General features: G+C 34.9%; 1 protein-coding gene across 1 annotated transcript in view; it reads left to right on the forward strand.

Moving 5' to 3' along the window:
• Positions 1–15739: 15739 nt before the first annotated feature.
• The window catches only part of LOC145254569 (uncharacterized), a 141863-nt gene continuing 134187 nt past the window's right edge, over positions 15740–23415 (forward strand). Inside the window, exon 1 of the mRNA XM_080113173.1 lies at positions 15740–15937. The gene's annotated coding sequence lies outside the window, so the exon portion shown is untranslated. The remainder of the gene's footprint in view (positions 15938–23415) is intronic.

The following is a 23415-nucleotide window of genomic DNA, read 5'->3' on the forward strand; positions in this document are numbered from 1 at the left end:
GCAAACCTCCGGTTTTGGGGTTCTGACAGTTCTATCACCTTCCACTCCTGCCATCCCCACTGCGCTAAGACGTCCAAACGTCACTTGGCCCCCTCTTAACGTAGCGCCCCCCAGTCGGTTAATTGCACTCATACCTATAATCACGTCGACACCACCGACCAGATGATTCAACACTAGGGCTTGCAGTTCAATGGGCACCCCTTGCACCATTACTTCCGCTGTTGTCTCGCCTAGGCATTTCACATCCCTGCCATCCACGGTCCTAATAATCCTGGTTCCGCTCCATGACCTCACGACATTCCTTGCTAACAGCGTTGTAGTGCAGCCTGTGTCGACAAGGGCTATGGCTCTCTTCCCATTGACTACCACCGGTAACCGAGGCAATGTTCCATCATGCGCCATTTCCACACAGAAGGGGTAACCACGGGCGCAATAGCTCCCCTTCACTCATTTCCCTGGTCCCGTGCAGCAACACAATAGCGGCTAATATGCCCCACTTGTCCACATCGGTAGCACGTGATCCCCGGTCTCGGCTCTTTGCAGTCCTTGATCAGATGAGGACCCTGGCACCGGAAACACTTGATGGCAGGTCTCCCCTCCTGTCGCCTCGCCGGCTGCCTCTCATTCAAGTGAGGCCTCATGCACATATTTCCACTCACAGCTGCAGCCACGATTGGGCTTTTAACATTTTTCACTAGGACTCTGGCGTGGACCAAGAGATCGTCCACTTCCATGGAATGGATCCCCGTGATTCTCTGCATGTTCGCAGAGATTTCCTCTGGGAAGCCGTTCACTAGGTACAGCTTTACTGTCATCTCCAGGCTCCTCCCCACGTAACCAGCCAACCCTGCCAGTCTCCTGATCTCTGCCGCAAAGACGTCAACGGACTCGCCGGTCCACCTCAAACTTGACAGCTTGCCAAGTGCTTCAAATGGGCCCTCCGCGAAGGCCAATTTCAGCCTTTGCTCCACTAAGGCAAGGTCCTCCTTGTCTTCATCTCGCATCTGCTGGTAAATCGTGAGGGCTTCCCCCTCTAAGTATAGCGGCAGCAGGGTGACCACATCTTCTATCTTTTGCAGCTTCGCCACCATTTTTAATTTCTCCAGCCACTTAATCAGGTTGCCCTCCCCAGTAAAGGGTCTCAACATCTGAGTGCTCAGTCTCCACTCAGCCATGTTAATTGCTTGATGTGCCGAAATAGCTTGTCGCTTGCGTGACACTGCTGTCCGAACTTTCACCTTCCCGTTCCCACTTGACGTGTCTTCTCTCCACTCCAAAACGAACTTCTGCAACTTTAGCTTTTCTCTTCTTCAAATACACCTTCTCTGCTCGCAATCAAACTTCAGAATGCCCTCCTTCCCCAAATCACTCCTCTTTTATTTCCAATCAGGAGCATCTCATTTGTATACCTCGTGGTCACCCTGTAGGCATATAAAGAAACAGGGCAGCCATTTTTGTTTCTTTCTTCTTCATTATGAACACGAGGTAAGCCACACAAAAACGCGGTCGGTCGTTCTTGTTTCTCTTTTTCTTCATTTACACCACACCTTAGTTCCGTCACAAAAAAATAAAGCAGATGGGCTGACAAAAGTCAAAAAAGCCTGGCTACACAAGGAAAGAGACGGGGCTCCAGCATGTTGTGCAGTAGAGAATTTAAAAGACCTGCATAACCTGCATCATTTTGGAAAGGAACGGACCCTTTACCTGGCAAGAAAAGTAAACCCGCATGTCACAATGCAAGACGTCCAAAAGGTGGTCGAACAATGTAGGGAATGCCAATCAATCAACCCTGCACCGGCTAGACATGAAAAAGAGGAACTGCATGTTGAAGAGAATTAGCGGAGATTAGCCATTGACATCACACATTATCAACATGAACCGCATGTAACTATGATAGATTGTGGGCCTGGAAGAGTAGCAATATGGCAGAAAATCAAGAATGAAACAGCAGAAGAGGTAAAGAGAGTTGTCGAGGAGGTTTTTATGGAAAGGCGGCCAGTAGATGAGATGTTGGTGGATAATGGTACATCTTTCCGCTCGGAAGTTTTTAGAGACTTATGTGCGAAGTGGAATGTGGGGCTATATTTTAGAGCTGCATACCGTCCAAGTGGAAATGGAATTATAGAGAGGCACCATCGCACTATAAAAGCTGTGGCATCAAGAAGCCAGATTTCGCCCCAAGAAGCAGTTTTTTGATACAATATGATGCCGAAGGCTGGTCAAGACAAAAATTCAGTGCCGCACCGGTCTATTTTTTCTTATGAATGGCGACATCCATTGACTGTAACACAGAGAGAAGAACAGGCCTGCATGGACATTGCAGTTGGTGAAGAGGTGTGGGTGAAACCACCCAATTCTCGTTGCACGACTCGCTGGGGAAAAGGTAAAGTGACTGAAGTACTCTTCAAAAGGTAGCGATTGACGGAATGCCTCGTCACATTTTAGATATACGGAGAGTCTCCTTGCCATCAGTGAAGGGGAGGTTGATGCTGATATTGAAGTGTCTGAAGAAGAGCCTCTTTGACGATCACACCATGAACGAAGACGCCCAGCGTGGATGGCAGATTATAATACTAATTATTGATCTAAGAGATCAAGGGGGCGTGTGGTTAAAAGTAAAGAACCTTACCTCATGCATCGTGCGGCTCATGTTAGGAAAAAAAAAAAAAAAGAGAAAATAAAAATGGCCACCCCCTGGTATTTATGGACTGAAAATCACGTGATGTGACGAGAGGGGTGAGGGGGTATGCAAATGAGATGTGGTTGGATCTCTCTATAAAAGAGCCGTCTTCTTTATTTTGGGTGTCAGTGTGGAAAGTGCAGAGAGAAGAGAACAGTTGGATTTGAGTTTGAGACTTTTGATCTGAGGTTGAGTTCAAATTTAACGACAATTGCCATTTGTTGAATGGATTCTGGACAATGTAGTAGTGTCTGGTGGGGCCTCTCGATGTCATACTAGTGGGTAATTGTTACGGCTTTACCTTATCATGTGCTACAAAAAAAAAAACAAGAAAAAATTTCCTGTCTATTTCTCTCTTACTTTTCCTTTCTGTCCTGCTCTAACCAAGTCTGTCAACCTGTTCCACAAATCCCAAAACCTCAACATGAAATATCTCCAGAAAAAAACACAAATAAACCTAGACCCCTATCCTCCAATATAGACCCCTACTACCAGGTCTCCTTCTCCAAGATCAGGGGTTTATGTTCCAACCTTCCAGAGGTTGAAACCCAATTACAGGAGACAAAACCGGACATATTCTTCCTAAGCAAAACTGGCATAGGGCTGACCACTTCCCTAGACGAGTTCATAATTAAAGGATACTCTAACTTAACATCTAAATCTGACCCCCAAGATCGCCATGGGCATGAAATATGTGCCTATATTAAAGATGGCTTTACATGTGGTAGGGATATCTCCAGAGAAGACCCTAAATTACCTTATATGTGCTTCCGGGTTGCACTTGCTTACACCACCGCATTTATATTTGCCCTCTATCACCACCACAACAGCGGAGTTACTATCTTCAAGAGTATATATATGAGAAAATTGACCACATCCTGTTTGCTAATCCTTCTGCTAACATCCACATTTGTGGTGACTTCAATGTCCACAATGTGGAATGGCTGACCCACTCGAACAAGACAGAGGATGAGGGGAGGTTCTGTCATGATTTCGCCATTGCCTATGACCTCACCCAGATTGTTCACGAACCCACCCATGTGCCCAATACTTCTGGTCAGTATGCAAGCTTTCTAGATATTTTTCTCACGACTTCCCCTGAGCTATGTTCATGTTCCATTTTGTCTCCTCTGGGATCTTCCAACCACTCCGTTGTATCAGTTAAAATAAAAATGAAATGTAACAAGTCTTCAGATGTACCTCTTTCCTGGATTGTATATTGATACTCTATGGCTGACTTGGATAGCTTCCGTACATTTATATCGGATCTGCCCTTGCATTCCATGTTTAAAAAGGATGTATCCTCTATAGTATCAGACTGACCGAATGGTTAATTGTAGGTATAGACCGATTCATACAATCCAAAAAATTCCAATAAAAACCTAATAGCCAGCCATGGTTCTCCCCAGAATGTGCTGCTGCCATTGCGTGCAGAAATCACTTTTTCCATAGCTACTAACGTGATAGATGCACTGAGACTAAAGCTGCTTTCAGGACTGCCAGCAACCACTGTAAAAGAGTAATAAAAAATGCAAGAGAGATATATGCTCAGTTCGTTAAATCCAAAGTAGCTTGGTTCCCACCAGTTTTGGCAAATTGCAAACAGGATCCTGAACAGAAGCGTGCATTCTATCCTGATATATCCTGCGGTGGGTGGCCGTAATAAAAGGATATTCAAGAAAGGTATCCCACAAGGAAAATAAATGGATAAAGAGGTTCTGAAGTAATAAAGAATTAGAGAAGTTTATTGAGAATATTTACAGAGACAGCATGTTATGTTTTTTTTAAGTGTTCCCGCCCAGGAAAGGCTCTCACAACTGGTGACTGGTGATAACGTTCTTTCGATAAAAAGTTCCGGCGGTGAATTGCTCATCTCGCCATAACACCTCCCCCTAAGACAATTTCTCCCAAGAGAATTTGGCTTAATATCGTTTGCTTTTTGGCTTGGGGCTCAGCCGGTTAACTTTTCTTTTCACCTTTGTACTTTTTCTCCTCAATATCGTATGAGTGGGTGGAGTTGGTGGAGAAGCTGGAACTCTCAAATCTGGAGTAAGTTCTGTTAAGGGTTGGGGAATATTAAAAGAATCATACAAAACCTCTAGGGGCAGGTCATTTTCTTCTGCCTGTTTGTAGTCATCAGTGTGTCGAGGTCTTAGCTGATTTATATGCCTGCGACAGTCGAATTTATTACTTCTTACAGAATATAGCATGTGTCCGATTCTTTTCATGATAATCCCCTCCTCCCAAAAATTTTTTCCACTCCTGTAATTCAGGGAGAATATTCTGTCACCAGGTTTGTAAAACCTTGTTGGAAAATTTTTCTTTTGTTGTTGTTACTCTGGTTGCACTTGGTAAAATTCTGTCAAATATAGATCTGATTTTCTGTGCTAACATCAGTTCGGCTGGTGACGAACCGGTATCTGTGTTTGGGTTCAGAGTTATCCTGTACACCGATAAAAATTGTTCAAGACTCTTCTCGTCAGTGTCCATGCCTTGGTTTTTCTTCAAGGCTCTTTTGACTGTATCGACGAACCTCTCTGCTAGGCCATTTGACCTTGGGTGGTAGATTGCCGTTGATAAATGTTCAATGGCTAGAGCCTTGCAGAATTCTTCAAATTCTTTGCTGGTAAATTGGGTGCCGTTGTTGCTGACAATAGTTTTAGGCACTCCAAAACGACTGAAGAGAACTCTTAGTGCATCTATTGTAATCGAAGTAGGGTGTTTGTATTTAAACACTTCTGGCCATTTTGTGAAACTGTCGACGACCACTAAGAAATAATGTCCATTTAAAGGACCTGCATAATCGATATGTAACCGAGTCCACGGTGTATCAGTCTTTGGCCACGGTTGTATCTGCACAGGTGGTGCCTTTGCTGCTAGTTGACACCCTTGACACTCTCTTACGAGTTTTTCAATGTCCTGGTCCATCCTAGGCCAATACGTATATCCACACATTAAAGCTTTCATTCTCGACATGCCTGGATGACCACTATGAAATTCTTTTAAAATTCTTCTCTAAAGCGTAGTCGGTATGACGACTCTGTCTGCATACATCAAGGTTTGTGCACAAATGGAAAATGGTAAAATTTTAGGGTCTTTCTTTGATTTTCCATTTAGTTGCACCAACTTTTTCATTTTCACAATATAATCATCCTTTTCTGCTGCCTTATTTATTTCGTCTAGAGTCACTGGTAACTCTCTGATTGTGTTGCACAGTAATCCAGAGAGTTCTTTTTCCTCTGTCAATGCAGCTATTACTGTGTCTTCCAAAGGTTCAGCACACTTTTGGATGAGCCTGGACAGTCCATCTGCATGTCCGATATTTTTGGATGAAATGTACTCCATTTTAAAGTTATAATTTAGTAGAATTATGCTCCATCGTTGGAGTCTGTTCGCAGTGTGCGTAGGTATGCCTTTTTTAGAGCCAAAAATAGTCAATAAAGGTTTGTGGTCAGTTTGCAAAGTAAACATCCTTCCATGAATAAATCTATGGAATTTTTTAATGGCATAAATAATCGCCAAGCTTTCTTTTTCAATTTGAGAATAGTTTCTTTCAGCCGGCAAAAGTGATCTGGATGCATGGGCTATTGGCTTTGTTGATCCATCTTCAAGTTTATGGAGAAGAACTGCTCCTACTCTATAGTCACTTGCATCTGATGCAACAATCAATTCTTTCTGTGGATCAAAATGTGCTAGAGCTAAATCTGATAGCAGGCATTTCTTAATATCTTCAAACGCATTTTAGCATTCTTTTGACCAAATCCACTTTTGTCCTTTTTTTAACAAATCATTCAATGGTGCTCTCAACTCATGCATGTTTGGAATATAAATAGCATAATATTGAGCCAAACCCCAAAAAGATTGTAACTGGGCAATATATATATGCATATATATATATGCATATATATATATTTTTATATATATGCATATATATATATGCATACATATATATGCATATATGTATATGCATATATATGCATATATATGCATATGCATATATATGCATATATATACATGCATATATATGCATATATATGCATATATATGCATATATATGCATATATATGTGAATATATATGCATATATATGCATATATATATGCATATATATATATGAATATGCATATATATGCATATATATATGCATATATATATGCATATATATATGCATATATATATGCATATATATGCATATATATATGCATATATATATGCATATATCTATATATATGCATATATATGCATATATATATATATTCATATATATATATATATATTCATATATATATATATATATTCATATATATGTATATATATATATATGCATGTATATACATATATATATGCATGTATATACATATATATATGCATATATATACATATATATATGCATATATATATGCATATATATATGTATATATATATGTATATATATATGCATATATATATATGTATATATATATATGGATATGTATATATGCATATATATGTACATATATACATACATATGTGTATATATATGCATATATATATGTGCATATATATGTGCATATATATGCATATATATATATGTGCATATATATATGCGCAAATATATGCATATATGTATATGCATATATATGCATGTATATATGCATGCATATATATGCATATATATATGCATATTTATATGCATATATATGCATATATATATGCATATATATGCATATATATACATATATATGCATATATATACATATATATGCATATATATACATATACATGCATATATATACATATATATGCATATATATATATGTATATATATATATGCATATATATATGTATATGGATATATATATATGCATATATATATGTATATGGATATATATATATGGATATATATATATATGCATATATATATATGCATATATATATGCATATATGTATATTGATATATATATATATGCATATATATATGCATATATATATGCATATATGTATATTGATATATATATATATGCATATATATTTGTATATATATATGCATATATATATGTATATATATATGTGCATATATATATGCATATATATACATATATATATGCATATATATGCATATATATGCATATATATACATATATATGCATATATATACATATATATATACATATATATATGCATATATATATGTATATATATATGCATATATATATATGTATATATACCTATATATGTGTATATATGTACATATATGCATATATATATGCATATATATATGTGCATATATATACGCATATATATATGCATATATATATATATGCATAGTTATATACGCATATATATATATGCATATATATATATATATATAATTGCATATATATATGCATATATATAATTGCATATATATATGCATATATATATATGCATGCATATATATATATGCATGCATATATATATGCATATATATATATTTATGCATGCATATATATATATGCATATATATATATTTATGCATGCATATATATATATGCATGCAAATATATATACATATATATATATGCATATACATATATATATGCATATATATATATGCATATATATATATACATTCATATATATATATATGCATGCATATATATATATATGCATGCATATATATATGCATGCATGTATATATATATATAGATAGATGTTTGTTTTGGTTTTAGCGATATGTTTTGAATGAATTCAATTATTTACGAAAGTGCATTTTTACCTAAATGCGAGTTGGGAATAATTTTCCCTTTAACCAATTTGGTACCTGATTTCAAATCTCCCTAGATTCAGCCACTCTGATGAGTCATAGACGACGAAAGACTTGTCAGTGGATAATATATATGTATATATATATATATACATATAAATGCATACATTTACATATACACCGACATATACATATATACACAATAAATATACACAGACGGACATCTACAAAAATAAACAGAGATACTATTATACAGACATAAGTATATATTTAAGTAAATAGTATTAGAATATTAAATTAAAATGAATTATATTCAAATTAAAATTTGCGATTAAAAACGATTATGGAATTATTAAGAAATTATTAAGAGAATATAAGATTTATCGGGTACATTAAAAAGTATACAGATCTATATTGATATGTAAATATGAGAATATACGCATATTATTAATAATGAGCAATTATTAGCATTATCATTATAATGAGTTATAACAGGTGTTACTTTTATCACATTAATATATGTGTTATGTAAGTATTCATTATACTAGTTATTAATTAAAGTTTATAATATCATTGTTTTTTTTTTATTTAAGTATAGATTGGAGTTGTGTGGTGCTGGGTTTAGACCATGGATTTGAAAATCATATCAGAATAGTAAGAGAATATTAAGAGAAGTACATATACACAAATGGAAATACACATAGATACAAACATAAAGAATGCACACAAAAGAATACACATTTATGCATATATAGATATATAATAAAGGGGTAAAAAGTGAAATATATGGTCATTTGCAAATCGTTATCGGATCCAAGGCTCTTTTCTTCATCTAAATTATATATAGTTAAAATTTAGTTATACAAGAATTGAAACATATACTAAAGGGGAGGAAAAGTACTAAGATGAGGTTGTGGGGGGAGGAATGGGTATAGTAATATGTACGTTTACAAGATAGGTGGGAAGCAGAAATTTAGACATATGTAAAAAAAAAAAAAAATAGAACAATACAGAATTCACATATGACAAATATATATATGATAAAAGATGGATGAGTTTCTGAAATTAAAAAAATATGTAGTTATTAATGGTTATATAAGGTATATAGTGGGGTAGATACTTAATATAAGCGAATTAAGGATGGAGTGAAAGGGATATGTAGGTAACAGCAAATAAAGTGGCATTAGACTATACTGAGTATGATTGTTCACAGCAATATAAGAATTGAGAGTATGCCGATGGTATATTCGGCTATGCCTTATGTATGTGTTCAAATAGCGTTTAAGACTTCAGATTAGATTGAGGTTAGAAAAAATGTGTTTCTTATAGTGTTTGCAATTAATAGAGTTTTCTTGTTTTTTATTTTGTTGTTTAGGATGTTATCTATCTCCCTAAACGTTATTATAAATAATTTCTCCAAAAGGCATAGGTAGCAAGGTGAATTTATAGACGAACACGTGTTAGCTCTTTTACTATTGGTGATAATCTTTGTTCAATTAACTTATTAAAGTATTTGGATAGTGATGTTCTGTCCGTATAGATTGAATTTTCAAAGGAGCATTTGTGGCCTGTATATCTTTCCTTGAATGTATTGCCAGCCATGCCAATATAATATTTTTTGTTGTCAGGGTTTTCTTTAGTAGAAATTGTAGCTTTGTAAACAATTGAGGTTATTAGGCAGTTTCCTTCAAGGGGGCATTCAGACTTTCTTCTGCAGTGGCATGATTTATTTACTTTGGGTGAATTTCTATTATTGCAATTTAATATTTTGTTATGTTTTTTGATTATTTTTTAAAAATTATCACTACAACTATAGCTTAATTTGATAGTGTTTTTATTAAATAATTTGTGCAAAATGTTTTGGGGAGGGAAATGCTTTTTGATGAGGTTTAAAAATTTATTGCTTAGGTTAGTTAAGGAGGCGTATACCAAATTATTTTCCTTTTTCTGTTTTTGGGGGGTGTGGTATTGGGGGGGGTATTGGTTCAATATACTCTAGTTGTATATTTTTATAGCCACTGTCTTTAAGGGCTTTATTGTAGAAGTTTTTGTGGGAGTTGAAGATGCTTTGGTTTGAGGAGTTGTTACTAATCCTTATGCTAATTGACTTAGGTATATGTTTGATAATAGATTTAGGGTGGTTAGATGGTGGGTCGACATAGATGGGATTAGCATTATTCTTCTTATAAGGTTCATAACAACCCTTCTTTAAATTTAAGGTTACATCCAAAAAATTTACTCTTCTAACATTAGAAACAATTTCAACTTTTAGCTTTATCCTCCTAACTCATTGAGGATGATTTTTTTCATTCTCTCGCATTTAGGACCATTAGATTCTTTTATAATCACAAGTCCGTCGTCTCTATATAGATCGATGTTTTCAACTTCGATGGTCCTAGTTAGGTTATATAATATATACAAACCTACTCGGTCTGACAATGGGCTGAATCCAAAGAGCCCATCGACATGTCGAATTGACCTATTTGGTCTTTCTTGGTCCACTGTTTAATTCCGCTTAGCAACACAGTATTTCTGCACTGATGATTTCAATTTCATCCTCAAAGATATCAGAGAGAAGTTAGCGAATTCAATTACCTCACCAAAAAAGTTCTTCCGTGATAGAGGGGTAGTAGTTTTCTATGTCAAATTGTAGAAAGGAACAATTTTGTTTATTATTTATGTTTGAGAACCACTTAATCGTATCATTTGTATTTATCCATAGGTTAAGATTGTATGTAGATTTGTTTGGCTGTTAATTCTGTCCAGAATATTTTTGCTGATCCTACCTATTTCGGGTCTAGTTGGATTAATAAGTCTAGTTGTAGGTTTGTTAATAAAGTCAGGTTTGTGATCTTTCAAGAGTATATATGCTTCTTTAAAACTTATTTTACCTACTCTATTGCTGATTTCCAGTTCATCTGTTATTGCCTTACTGTTTTCATTTATTTTTCCAATTATGTCTGAGTTTGACTTTTTATAGTTTTTAGTAATGTTTTCCTTAATAAGTTTATGGTATTCTATAGTTTGGTAAGTTTGTAAAAGTTGTGTTTTGTCTGCCTTTATGAAGAGAATCGTTGATGTTACCAATGGTAGAATCCAGCCGTTTTTGGAATTGGTTTCTCTTTTTGTGGAAAGTTAGTTTTGTAATAATATCCATGAGGTCGTTTTCAAAATTATCCAGTTGCTGTACATGTGGCACCTCAAACCTAAACATATATATATATATATATATATATATATATATATATATATATATATATATAGTAGTCTAGTATTGGGAATCCCAGCTTAAATGCTATATAGGTAGTTTTAGAAATAGAAAGTTATGTAAGCATATTTTGTTTCCCATCAGCGATTTAGCAGGGTCAGAAAAGGTTGGGTTTGACAGGCATCAAACTCAAGTCACCTTTTGACGACCTAGATAGAATGCACCGGAAATTAGGGGTGACGTGGGAATTGTGGTGGTAGGCTTCTGGTTTTGGCCAGCAGAGAAACCAGACTGGAGATTTCGGGTCTCTCCCCGACAACCAGGGTCCAAGATATAGGCTTGCCTTGAATAAAAGATTGAAGCTTCAGTCCATCTTGTTGTCATTAATGAATCTGTCTGCAGTGACCACTCTCCAATGAGATGGAGACCAACGTCCAAGACGATATTATCCGCTGGCCAAGGCAACCAGGTATGTACGCATTATACATTTGCACGTACACATCTCGAAGACTTTCAAGGCAAGAAACGGTGTAAGGATAAGAACACACACACACACACACACATATAACAGTGAACTGCTCGTAACATACGTAAGAGCATACACACCACGCCCGTATATGTAAGAATGGTGATAAACACACAGACTCTTAGTAGTAGTAGTAAACGTAAAAGTAAAAAGAAACCTATAGAAATAAATAAACACGCAAACACATTTTTAACACTGATGCTGGAATATTGACCAGTTCGCATCATCAATGCGAGAATAAACCTTGTTATCGATGGGAGATTACGACGTGAATGGGTCCTTAAAGAGAAAAAAAAGAAAAAAAGTTCGACAACGATTTAAAAAAAAAAAAAACAGACAAACAAATAGCGAGAAAAGTTTTGGGTCGGTTTGATATGCCGCTTAGAAAAAAGAAAAGAAAGAATACACAAGCAGACCGTATTAAGTATTCATAAAGAAAAGACAGACGGACAATCGTGGTTTTTTTTTGTTGTTGTTTTTGTGTGACACGCGTGTGCACGTTTGGAAAAAAAGAAAGAAAGAAACGCAATAATTTAAAATGTAAAAAAGAAGGGAAAGAAAGAAAAAAAAAAGAAAAATCCACATGCTTCCAACGAGAGTGCAGACGTTTTTTGTTTTTGTGCTATTATTGTTGTTTTCACGTGTTTAAGACTTATTTACTTTAAAAAAGAAAAAAGAGAAAAAAAGAAAAATCCGCGGGCATCCATCGAGAGTTGCAAATGTTTTTTTGTTTTGTGCTAATGTTGTTGTTTTCCCATGTTTAAGACTTATTTACTTTAAAAAAGGAGAAAAAAAAAGAAAAGTCCACGTGCTTCCATCGAGAGTGCGAATGTTTTTGTTTTTGTGCTAATGTTGTTTTCACATGTTTAAGACTTATGTTGCGGGGGCCGGTCGTCCCGAGACAATCGACCCAACAACTAACAAAATAGACACAGGCAAAAGGTAAACAGCATAAAGGCAAAGAAGAATGACAAATACAGGTTGTTTGGTTAAAGACGAGGGTTCGCCTTTTATTTTTGAATAGAAGAAGCATAAATCGTTCAATCTGGGTGCTGGTCGCCTAGAAGGTTGCACGTCACTGGAGGCAAGGTCTGAAGGTCCGGACTGGTATTCTGGACGTAGTGTGGTTCAAAGGGTGCTCGCTGGGCGTCAGGGCGATCCGGAACGAAGGGTGAACACTGAGAGCCCGGGGGTCAGTGTTAAGGAACAGACAGCACTGAGAACAGAGGGATCAGTGTTCAGAACGGACGACACTGAGAACGGAGGGACCAGTGTTTAAGAACGGACGACCGGTAGGGAGCCAGATTGCGAACCAGAGGTGCAAGCGAGGTAGTGGACCAGAGGTGCAAGGTGCAAGCGAGGTAGCGGACCAGAGGTGCAAGGTGCAAGCGAGGTAGCGGACCAGAGGTGCAAGCGCAAGTGAGGTAGCGGACCAGAGGTGCAAGGCGCAAGCGAGGTTGCAGGCGGGAGATGCAGGTGCAGTGCAGGAAGCTGAGGCTGCAGGCAGGAGATGCAGGAAGCTGGATGCTGCAGGCAGGAGATGCAGGAAGATGCAGGCAGGAGGTGCTAACAGAGTAAACAAAGTGGTAGGTCTTTCGTAGGAACCTAGCCCTGAAAAGGGCTCTTTGAATTACTGCTATAGCTGCATCGGCGCTGGTTCTGGAGAGGTTATGAGGAGGGCTAACAGAGTAAACAAAGTGGTAGGTCTTTCGTAGGAACCTAGCCCTGAAAAGGGCACTTTGAATTACTGCTGTTGCTGCTTCGGCACTGGTTCTGGTTCTGGGGTGTTTCCTGACCGCTGCTGCTACCACATGAGATCCTTCGGCAAGTGAGTAGATCTCCAAATTCAGGGGACTCGTAGCCCCTTAGCTGACTTCACTTTTTTGGCCGAGAGGCGCTTTCTTTGTGGAGACAGGGTGTTACAAGTGACGTCGCTCTCGGAAAATGAATAAATGAAGGTCATTAATTCCAGACAAAATTTTTACAAATCAAACTTAGTTTAGAAGTTTGAGAGTTGTATTTAAATTCATTCCGTCTGAAACAAAAAAACAATCATTTAGCTTTTAATCGTAAAAGATTAATTTTTATGTGTATTTCCTTTAACAGCGAGGATGCTGGGGAAAGGAGACATAAGTAGGTCAGCTGGCCTTGCCTTTTAGGTGTGGCTATTCGTCCACTCTCCTCTCTTTTCTTCTGTTGCTCATGCTAGAAATGACGCGTGCTTATTTTATTGGATATAAAACGGTGGAGTGGGGGAAGGTAGTTTTTCTTGCCCCCACGACACTTATTTACTTTAAAAAAGAAGAAAAAAGAAATTTAAAAAAAGAAAAGTCCACGCGCTTCCATCGAGAGTGCGAACGTTTTTGTTTTTGTGCTAATGTTGTTGTTTTCACATGTTTAAGACTTATTTACTTTAAAAAAGAAGAAAAAAGAAAGAAACAAAAAAAGAAAAATCCACGTGCTTCCATCGAGAGTTGCAAATGTTTTTTTTTGTTTTTTGTGTTGTTGTTGTTGTTGTTGTTGTTGTTGATTTCACGTGTTTAAGACGTTGATTTAAATGTGTAAATGACTGTTGACTTTAAAAATAGTTGATTTTTGTTGCAGAACTGCTGAACACTGAAGGCGGTAATGCGCGGCCACAGACATTTTTTTCTTTGTTTTGAAAGTTTTTATCGTTTTTTTTAACAGATTTTTCGTAATTATCAATTTTTTGTTTTTTTTAACAGAGAAAAGGACGGGGAGAATTGTCTCCCCCTCTTTTCAATTTTTTTGAGTCATTTTTTTCTGTGTTTTTTTTTTTTTATTTTACTTTTGTGGCTTTGCCGCGTGCACCTGCGGGAGGTACGTTCTAGTGAAAGATAATGATTGTTATGAAAGTAAAAAAAAGAAATTGAATGATTAGTTCAAAATATTTTTTTTTTTAAATTGAGCTGTGTGAATGTCGAAATTTAGGATTGCCTCAATCTAAAAGGATTTCTCCTTGATTTAACCCTCAGATGGAGGTCTAGGTGAACACGTGAGGATTAATTTTGTGTAAGAAATCTTGAGTGTGACCGATTGTATTGAATTTAATTGTTTTCCAATTATTATTTGGTTAAGAAATCCTGGAATAATTATCATTGTAAATGTTACACTGTTGTGGAATTTTAGAGTGGGGTTCACTACATCCCTTACACAGGAAGAAAAGAATTGTTGTGATTGAAGAGAATTGTTTTTTGTGTAAATTGGGAGTGTGTACGAACCTTGTTTTACGAGATGGACAGAATTTTTTTTTTTATTTGGAGATGATCGATTATCAAGCATGTGGTATTTTATTGAATGTGTAGGCTGCGAGAATTTGTTTCGGTCATGTTAAAGAGAAGAGGAGTTCTTATAGTTCAAATGGTTAGAAGTTGTTTTTTTAAATGGTGTTTTTGAAAAATAAAAGTCATGTACAGAAGAAAGGATGTATCGAGATCATTTGTGGGTTTTAAAGGCGGGGATAAGGAGGCCCCAAGAAAAAAAAAAGTTTGACTTGCAGTAAGGCGGTCATGTTGAAAAAATAATATTTTAAATGATGTACTGATAATTTTTGTGTGTGAACCATGTATTGTTTTTTTTCTGGCCAGCAGAGAAACCAGGCAGGAGATTTTGGGTCTCTCCCCGACAACCAGGGTCCAAGATATAGGCTTGCCTTGAATAAAAGATTGAAGCTTCAGTCCATCTTGTTGTCATTAATGAATCTGTCTGCAGTGACCACTCTCCAATGAGATGGAGATCAGCATCCAAGACGATATCATCCGCTGGCCAAGGCAACCAGGTATGTACGCATTATACATTTGCACGTACACATCTCGAAGATTTTCAAGGCAAGAAACGGTGTAAGGATAAGAACACACACACACACACACATATAACAGTGAACTGCACGTAAGATACATAAGAGCATACACACCACGTCCGTATATGTAAGAATGGTGATAAACACACAGACTCTTAGTCGTAAAAGTAACAAGAAACAGTAAAAAGAAAAAGATTACTAAAGTAAACGATTAATAAACAGTAATACAGATGGTTGAAGTTTTTTGAGTACTATAATTGGAATACCGTCAGGGCCGGTTGCTTTACTGGAATCAAGGTTTTTGATTAGCTTGGCAACATCACATACAGATATTTGTATATCACATAGTCTGTTTTCTGATACAGGAGGAAATATTGGGGGTTGGCGGCCTTGGTCGCAAAGGGTAGAATTGGCTGCAAAGTTCTTGGCAAAGAGTTTGGCTTTATCTGATGCTGACAAGATTAACTCAGGTCCATTGATGATAGTTGGGATAGAGCACACGCTTCTGTTCAGGATTCTGTTTGCAATTTGCCAAAATTGGTGGGAACCAAACCGCTGCTCAGCTACTTTGGACTTGACGGACTGAGCATATAACTCTCTTGCGTTCTTTATTACTTTCTTACAATGGTTGCTGGCAGTCCTGAAGGGGGCTTTAGTTTCCATACATCTATTATGTTGGAAGCAGTGGAAAAAGTGATTTCTGTGCGCAATAGCAGCAGCACATTCTGGAGAAAACCATGGCTGGCTGTTAGGTTTTTGCTGGAACTTTTTCGAGGGTATTAAATTGTCTATACCTACAATTAACCATTCTGTCAGGTCTGATACTATAGACGACACATCCTTTTTAAACATGGAACGCAGAGGAAGATCCGATATAAATGTATGGAAACTATCCCAGTCAGCCATAGTGTATCGATATACTGTACGATGGAGAGGTACGTCTGAGGACTTATTACATTTCATTTTTATCTTAATTGATACAACTGAGTGGTCGGAAGATCCAAGAGGAGACAGAACGGAAACTGAACATAGTTCAGGGCAAGTTGTGAGAAAAAGGTCTAGGAGACTTGCATACTGGCCGTCATTGTCGGGCACACGGGTGGGTTTGTGAACAATCTGAGTGAGGTCATAAGCAATGGAGAAATCATGACAGAATTTCCCCTCATCATCGGTCTTGTTTGAGTGTGTCAACCATTCCACATTGTGAACATTGAAGTCTCCACATACGTGAATGTTAGCTGAAGGATATGCTGATAGAACTTGGTCAATTTTCTCAGATATGCTTTTAAAGATAGTAACTCCGCTGTTATGGGGGCGATTGAGAGTAAATATAAATGCCGTAGTGTGAGCTTGTGCTACTCGGAAGCACATATAGGGTAAGTTAGGATCTTCTCTGGAGATGTCCCTACCACATGGAAAGCCATCTTTTATATAGGCACATATTCCATGCTCATGGCGATCTTGGGGGTCAGATTTGGAAGCTAGGTTAGAGTATCCTTTAATTACGAACTCATTTAGGGAAATAGTCTGTCCAATTCCAGTTTCCCTTAAAAATAAAAGGTCTGGCTTAGTCTCCTGTAATTGGGCTTCAACCTCTGGAAGGTTAGAACGTAGACCCCTGATGTTGGAGAAGGAGACATGGTAGTGGGGGTCTACGTTGGAAGTTTCAGATCCGGGTTTAATCGTGTATTTTTTATTGGAACTTGTCATGATGGAATTTTGCAGTTTGTGGACTAGGTCGTCAGACTTGCTTAGAGCAGGACCGAGAGGGGAAACAAAGAGAGAAAAGTAATGAAGAATTTTTTTTTTTTTTTTTTTTTGTAGCACATGATAAGGTAAAGCCGTAACAATTACCCACTAGTATGGCATCGAGAGGCCCCACCAGAGACTACTGCATGGTCCAGAATCCATTCACCAAATGGCAATACAGCAACCCCAGTACTTTGCGCCTGCTGATAGGACAGCCTCCTTAGTGGTTAATCCAAGGTTTGGGTCCCTGACTATCAGGCGGATAACGTCAGCCCAGATAAAATGTTTACCTCCAGCACCCTTACTAGTCACATGGCTACAAAGATAGACATAGAACAGAAAATTTCCGCCATCTCTGTCGACTGTTCACGCAAAATACTGCCAACCTAGAATACAGCTTTTTCTTCTCCCTTTGTCAAAAAAATCACTCATTAAAAAGATGAGGACTGAGTGACAAATAAAGAGAAGCGAGAGTAACGGGAGCTGCCGACAACACTTCCAGAAAACGTTCTCTACTCTCCTTTAAAAAAAAAAAAAAATCTATTAAGTATTGTACTTAATAAAAGTCCAACTGGCGTGTTTTTTAAAAGGAACGTATGGTGATGGATTCACCTCTCACGAATTAACAATGAATACAATTTCCTAATCTGTTCATGCAATCAATATGGTAGATATAATAACCATTTATGACGAGAAAACGCTATCATTAAATAAAACAATCAGGAGATAAAAATATAAATTAAGTACTAAAATAGAATGTAGTTATTAATATTAGAAATTAAACATAAAAATTAAAATACACTTATCTCGAACACGCATTCGTCTCCAGAGTGCAAACTGATTTGAGAAGACTTTTAGCTTTAATATCAGCATCCCAAAAGACTTTCTTTTTTTTTTTTTTTAATTAACCGTTAAAACAAAAACGTGATCGCTTTCTGAATTTTTGCAAGTGACGTTTAAGAAATTGCGATATAAGAGAACAGCGAGGGGGGGGGTCCTCTGAAATTCAACTAGTGCCGTTATAAGTAAATTCAACATAAAATGAAAAAAAAACAGAAATTGAGGGGGGGGTCTGAAAGAAATATAAAATGATTGAGTATGCTATCCTTAAGATCAACATGGTAGATATAATAAACATTTATGACGAGAAAACGCTATCATTGAATAAAACAATCAGGAGATAAAAATATAAATTAAGTACTGAAATAGAATGTAGTTATTAATATTAGAAATTAAGCATAAAAATTAAAAATACACTTATCTCGAACACGCATTCGTCTTCAGAGTGCAAACTGTTAAATAAATGTATATTTAAGTGAAAACGAATTCTAATTTTAATTCAAGTTAATAAAATTTATAAATATTGTTTAGACCTAAAAATTATAAACTATATCCAACTCAGATTTTTGTTATACTTTAAACCCCCTATCCTATGTACTTTAATTAGATTTTTTATTTTTATTTATTTATTTTTTTTATTAAATTTAACTAATAATTCCAAAATTAATTTATAGACGTTACGTTAATGAATCTATATATTAAAAATATATATAGTATATCTTAATAGATTTTCAATAGATATGTCTTATTATAACTATAGCATTGATTTTTACATTCATTCAAACAATAAAACCATTTGAAAACACTAATCAATCAATTGATAATCACTTTTTACATCATATAAATTTTATTTTTAGATAAATATTTGGAGTCTGATTACTATAAATAGATTTTTAATATTATGATTATTACCATCTAGTTTTTCTGATCTATAAATTACCTTACTTAACAAACTCAACTTTACCATCTATAATTATTACTATCAAAGTAATAATACCATGATCCATTTCTATTCACTATACTAATTTAATATTTAATTCTTCCTCCACTCCTAATTATATAATATAGATGTATGCTCATTTTTTATCACTGCACAGTAAAATAGTATATTATGTGAAATATATTAACATACTTACCTTCATTATTCATATTAAATATTAATTTAGATATATTTTGCCATCCTATATGCAATCATTATCTAAATTCATTAGGCCTATATAACAAGGTTATAAAGTTTTATTTATTCTGTTTATTTTCATTAGCTAATTATATTTAGATAAAATATTTATCTTATAGGGTAATACTTAAAATTATGCTATTAAGGTAGTTACATATATTTTTTCTAATCTATTTTCCGAATCATGTTTTATTTAAATCCATTGGTTATTTATTACATCTAATTAAACCACTTATAAATTACTATTATAGAATTTAATACTATTTATATTATATCCTATCATATTTTGAAATTATAACTAAATAATACAACATAAACATTCATACCCTTCCCTTTTTATTTACTGTTTAAATTATCCTGTTATATTTAATTTAGATTTAATTGTTTACCTAACCTTTATTATTATCATTTTACTTTTCTTATTTTCATTTTTATTCTCAACCTTATTTATTTACATGTTAGTCTCAATAAATCAAAATTAACATTACTTGCTAAGTTCGTTAATTAAATTTCAATTTAATAATTTTACTAATCAGGTTTTAATCGCGATAATACATATTTTAATTTATGTAAACAGTTTTGAATTACTTCCTGGCGTTTAAGAAGGTTTTCTTTAGATATTATTATATGATATGATTTGAGATTGCAAAGGTTACAACGGCCCGGCTTATTTGGAGAGTATTTACTGACACTACCCAATATCGACCATTTCAATTTGCATTCAATTTTGTTTTTCCTTAATTCCCTAATACAATTTGCTAATGATGTTGTTTTCTCCTTATTGTTGACATGTGGTATTTTGAAGGATACTATATGATTATTTAATCTTTCTTTAAAGCTACAACCTGTGGCCCCAATATATGTCCTAATTCTGTTATTATCTGTTACATTACATTTATATACTACATTGGAAATGAGACACTTACTTTCTAATGGACATTCGTCAATATTCCTGCAATTGCAAAATGAATTCACTTCAATGTCTTGATTATTTAATAATCCTCCAACCGTTGTCTCTTTGTTTATTTTTGCATTGTTAGAACTTATAGTTTTAACTAAATTAGTCGTTGTCAAAAAAAATAATTTAACATTGTTCCGGTTTATAATTTTACTTAGACAATTTCCAGTAAGGAAACTTTTATCGATAATTTGAAAAAATTCTTTTGGTAAATTATTTTTTTATGTGTGCACTGTAAGGAGGATTAAACCAAACACAATTTCTACGTCTATTTTTCATAATGGTATCACTGTTGTTAATTTGGGCCTTCCTGATATTATCTATAACATTATTTTTATTACCATTAATATTTTTCCTACTATTTCTATAATTGGATTTACCCATTGCCATAATGTATGAAATCACATGTGACGGTATACTGTCCCCAGGATGCGTTTGTTTAGAAACATACGATCCTTAAATAGTTAACATAAACGCATACTAGCAATCAAAACTCTGAAGACAGGAAATGCCATAATCAGGTTTATTGAAGGTAGATATGGTAAAAAACTGAAAGAAACAAACAAAAAAAAAACATTGTTCAGAATACAAAGAGAAAAAGTCCCGAACGAAGTTATAAAAGGGGTGGATAGGGGAGTCGTATGTAAGGAAATTAGCGACAGTTAGAAATAAGGCCGAACACGAGTATAAAGAAAATAAACAAAGTTCCTAGTTAAAATGAAATAATATAAAAAATAACATTAAGGTATTAAAAAGTGTCTTTAGGAAGTGAATAATATAATGTTTCTTACCGGAGATGGCTTAAAATGGCTAAGGATAATGAGAGATGAAAAACGAAGCCGTGCGGCAGAGTAGAAAGCCAGCTAGTTAGAGAACAAAACACTGATCAATCTGCATGTGTCAAGTCAGGGCAAACTCTATAAGAAAAATGTCCGGCCAAGGGAGATAACTGTTTAAGGGACAAAACTCAGAGGCATTACAGACGGTTTCGGTTTTGATATTTTCCCTTCCTCTAATGCTTTATTTACATTGTTAATATATTTTATTTCACCCTTATATCCAGATCTGATTTGTGCTTTGTTGTAATATTCTTTCTTGTTATAAAAAATATCCTCATTTTGGGATAATTTGGAAATTCTTTTTGATATACTAGATATAATTGCTTTTTTCATTGATATTGGTTTGATTTATAATCAATATAGTATAAAGTTTGATTAGGTTTATGATAAGGTTCATACGTGTTGTTTATTAGATTCAAGGTGACATCTAGGAAATTAACAACTTTATGATTTTATCTATAGTTATCGTTAAGTCAATATCTTTAAAGAAATTATATATCCTTTGATTAATCCTTTCTAAATTTCTACTTCCAGAGTTAATGAAAAATAGTGCATTATCTCTATACACACCTCCCTTTATATTTGGTTCCTTTTTTACCGACTCTTTCAAAAATATAGAGGCCAACCAGATCAGTTTCCTGTGCAGAGTCTTTACTCATTGTTACATGAAGGTTATATTTTCTATTTTTCCTAGTCCAATATTTATTATTATATTTAATTAAAGTTCTTCTGGCTAATTTAACTATGTCAATTCCCAATTTAGTAATGTTAGTTTCAGATTTCGCAAATTCTAATGCCATATCTAACAATTTAGGAGAAATAGATGGGTAATATGAGTCAATCATACATTATAAAGTTACTGTTATTGCATTTAGGCAATTTATCAAACTAATTCAAAACTTCGTCATAGATTATAGATTATGAGATACTTTCGATTTAACCATTGGCAATAAAATCTTTTTAGTAATGTTGCCTATATCTGAAATACAAGGAAAGATTAGTCTTATTGTGGGGTTAAGTTCAAAGTCAGGTTTGTGGTCCTTCAAAGTAAATCTCGAGCATTTTGGAGTGTAGACTTCAATATTGTTCTGTATGTTCAGGGCTGCTGCATTTATGTTATAAATGTCTTTTTCATTTGCAAGTTTATAATTTTTTTTCAATTTTTCATGTATTTTTTTTTAGTGTTTTATTTATTTTATTGATTGCTGGATTCATAAATTCCGATTTCTTTTTAATTTTTAAGTTTTAAATTAAATTAAACTGAATTAAAGGAATAAATTATAAGATGGTAAACATAACTAATTTTGGAATATAACTTTTTGCCATTTATTCACTGTGTGTGTGTGTGTGTGTGTGTGTGTGTGTGTGTGTGTGTGTGTGTGTGTGTGTGTGTGTGATGGGACGATTCCAAATTTTTTCCCGATTCAATTACCGATTCTGTCTTAAATTACAGATCCGATACGATTCCGATTCCAATTTTTTTTTTAATTCTAAATATTCAATTAGTGATTTGTTTTTGTCTTTTTTTTTCGAATTACTCTACAACCTTCTCATGTCTGCATATATTTTTGCAAACAAAAAACACATTTAGTGTGTGTGTGTGTGTGTGGGAGGGACATATATTAAATATACGTGGAGGGGTCTAAATATTTTTCTCAAATCTTTTCCATTTAATTGATTGAAAATAATGAAACAGCTAAAGATGCATTCCTCTTTTAAAACAAAGCCGATTCGCATTTGTCATTAGTTGGCAAAATGCTATTTGAATATTTTATAAACAATTGAAAATAATTAACGATTGTTACGTAAAATAAACGGTATAGGAACAAATAGTTAACAAAATCCCATCTCAATTTTAAACATGAGTTTCTAAATAACATAGTTAAAAAAAAAA

The sequence above is a fragment of the Euprymna scolopes genome, chromosome 30 (assembly GCF_053919585.1).
Source record: "Euprymna scolopes isolate OS-2025 chromosome 30, ASM5391958v1, whole genome shotgun sequence".
NCBI classification, from domain to species: Eukaryota; Metazoa; Mollusca; class Cephalopoda; order Sepiida; family Sepiolidae; genus Euprymna; species Euprymna scolopes.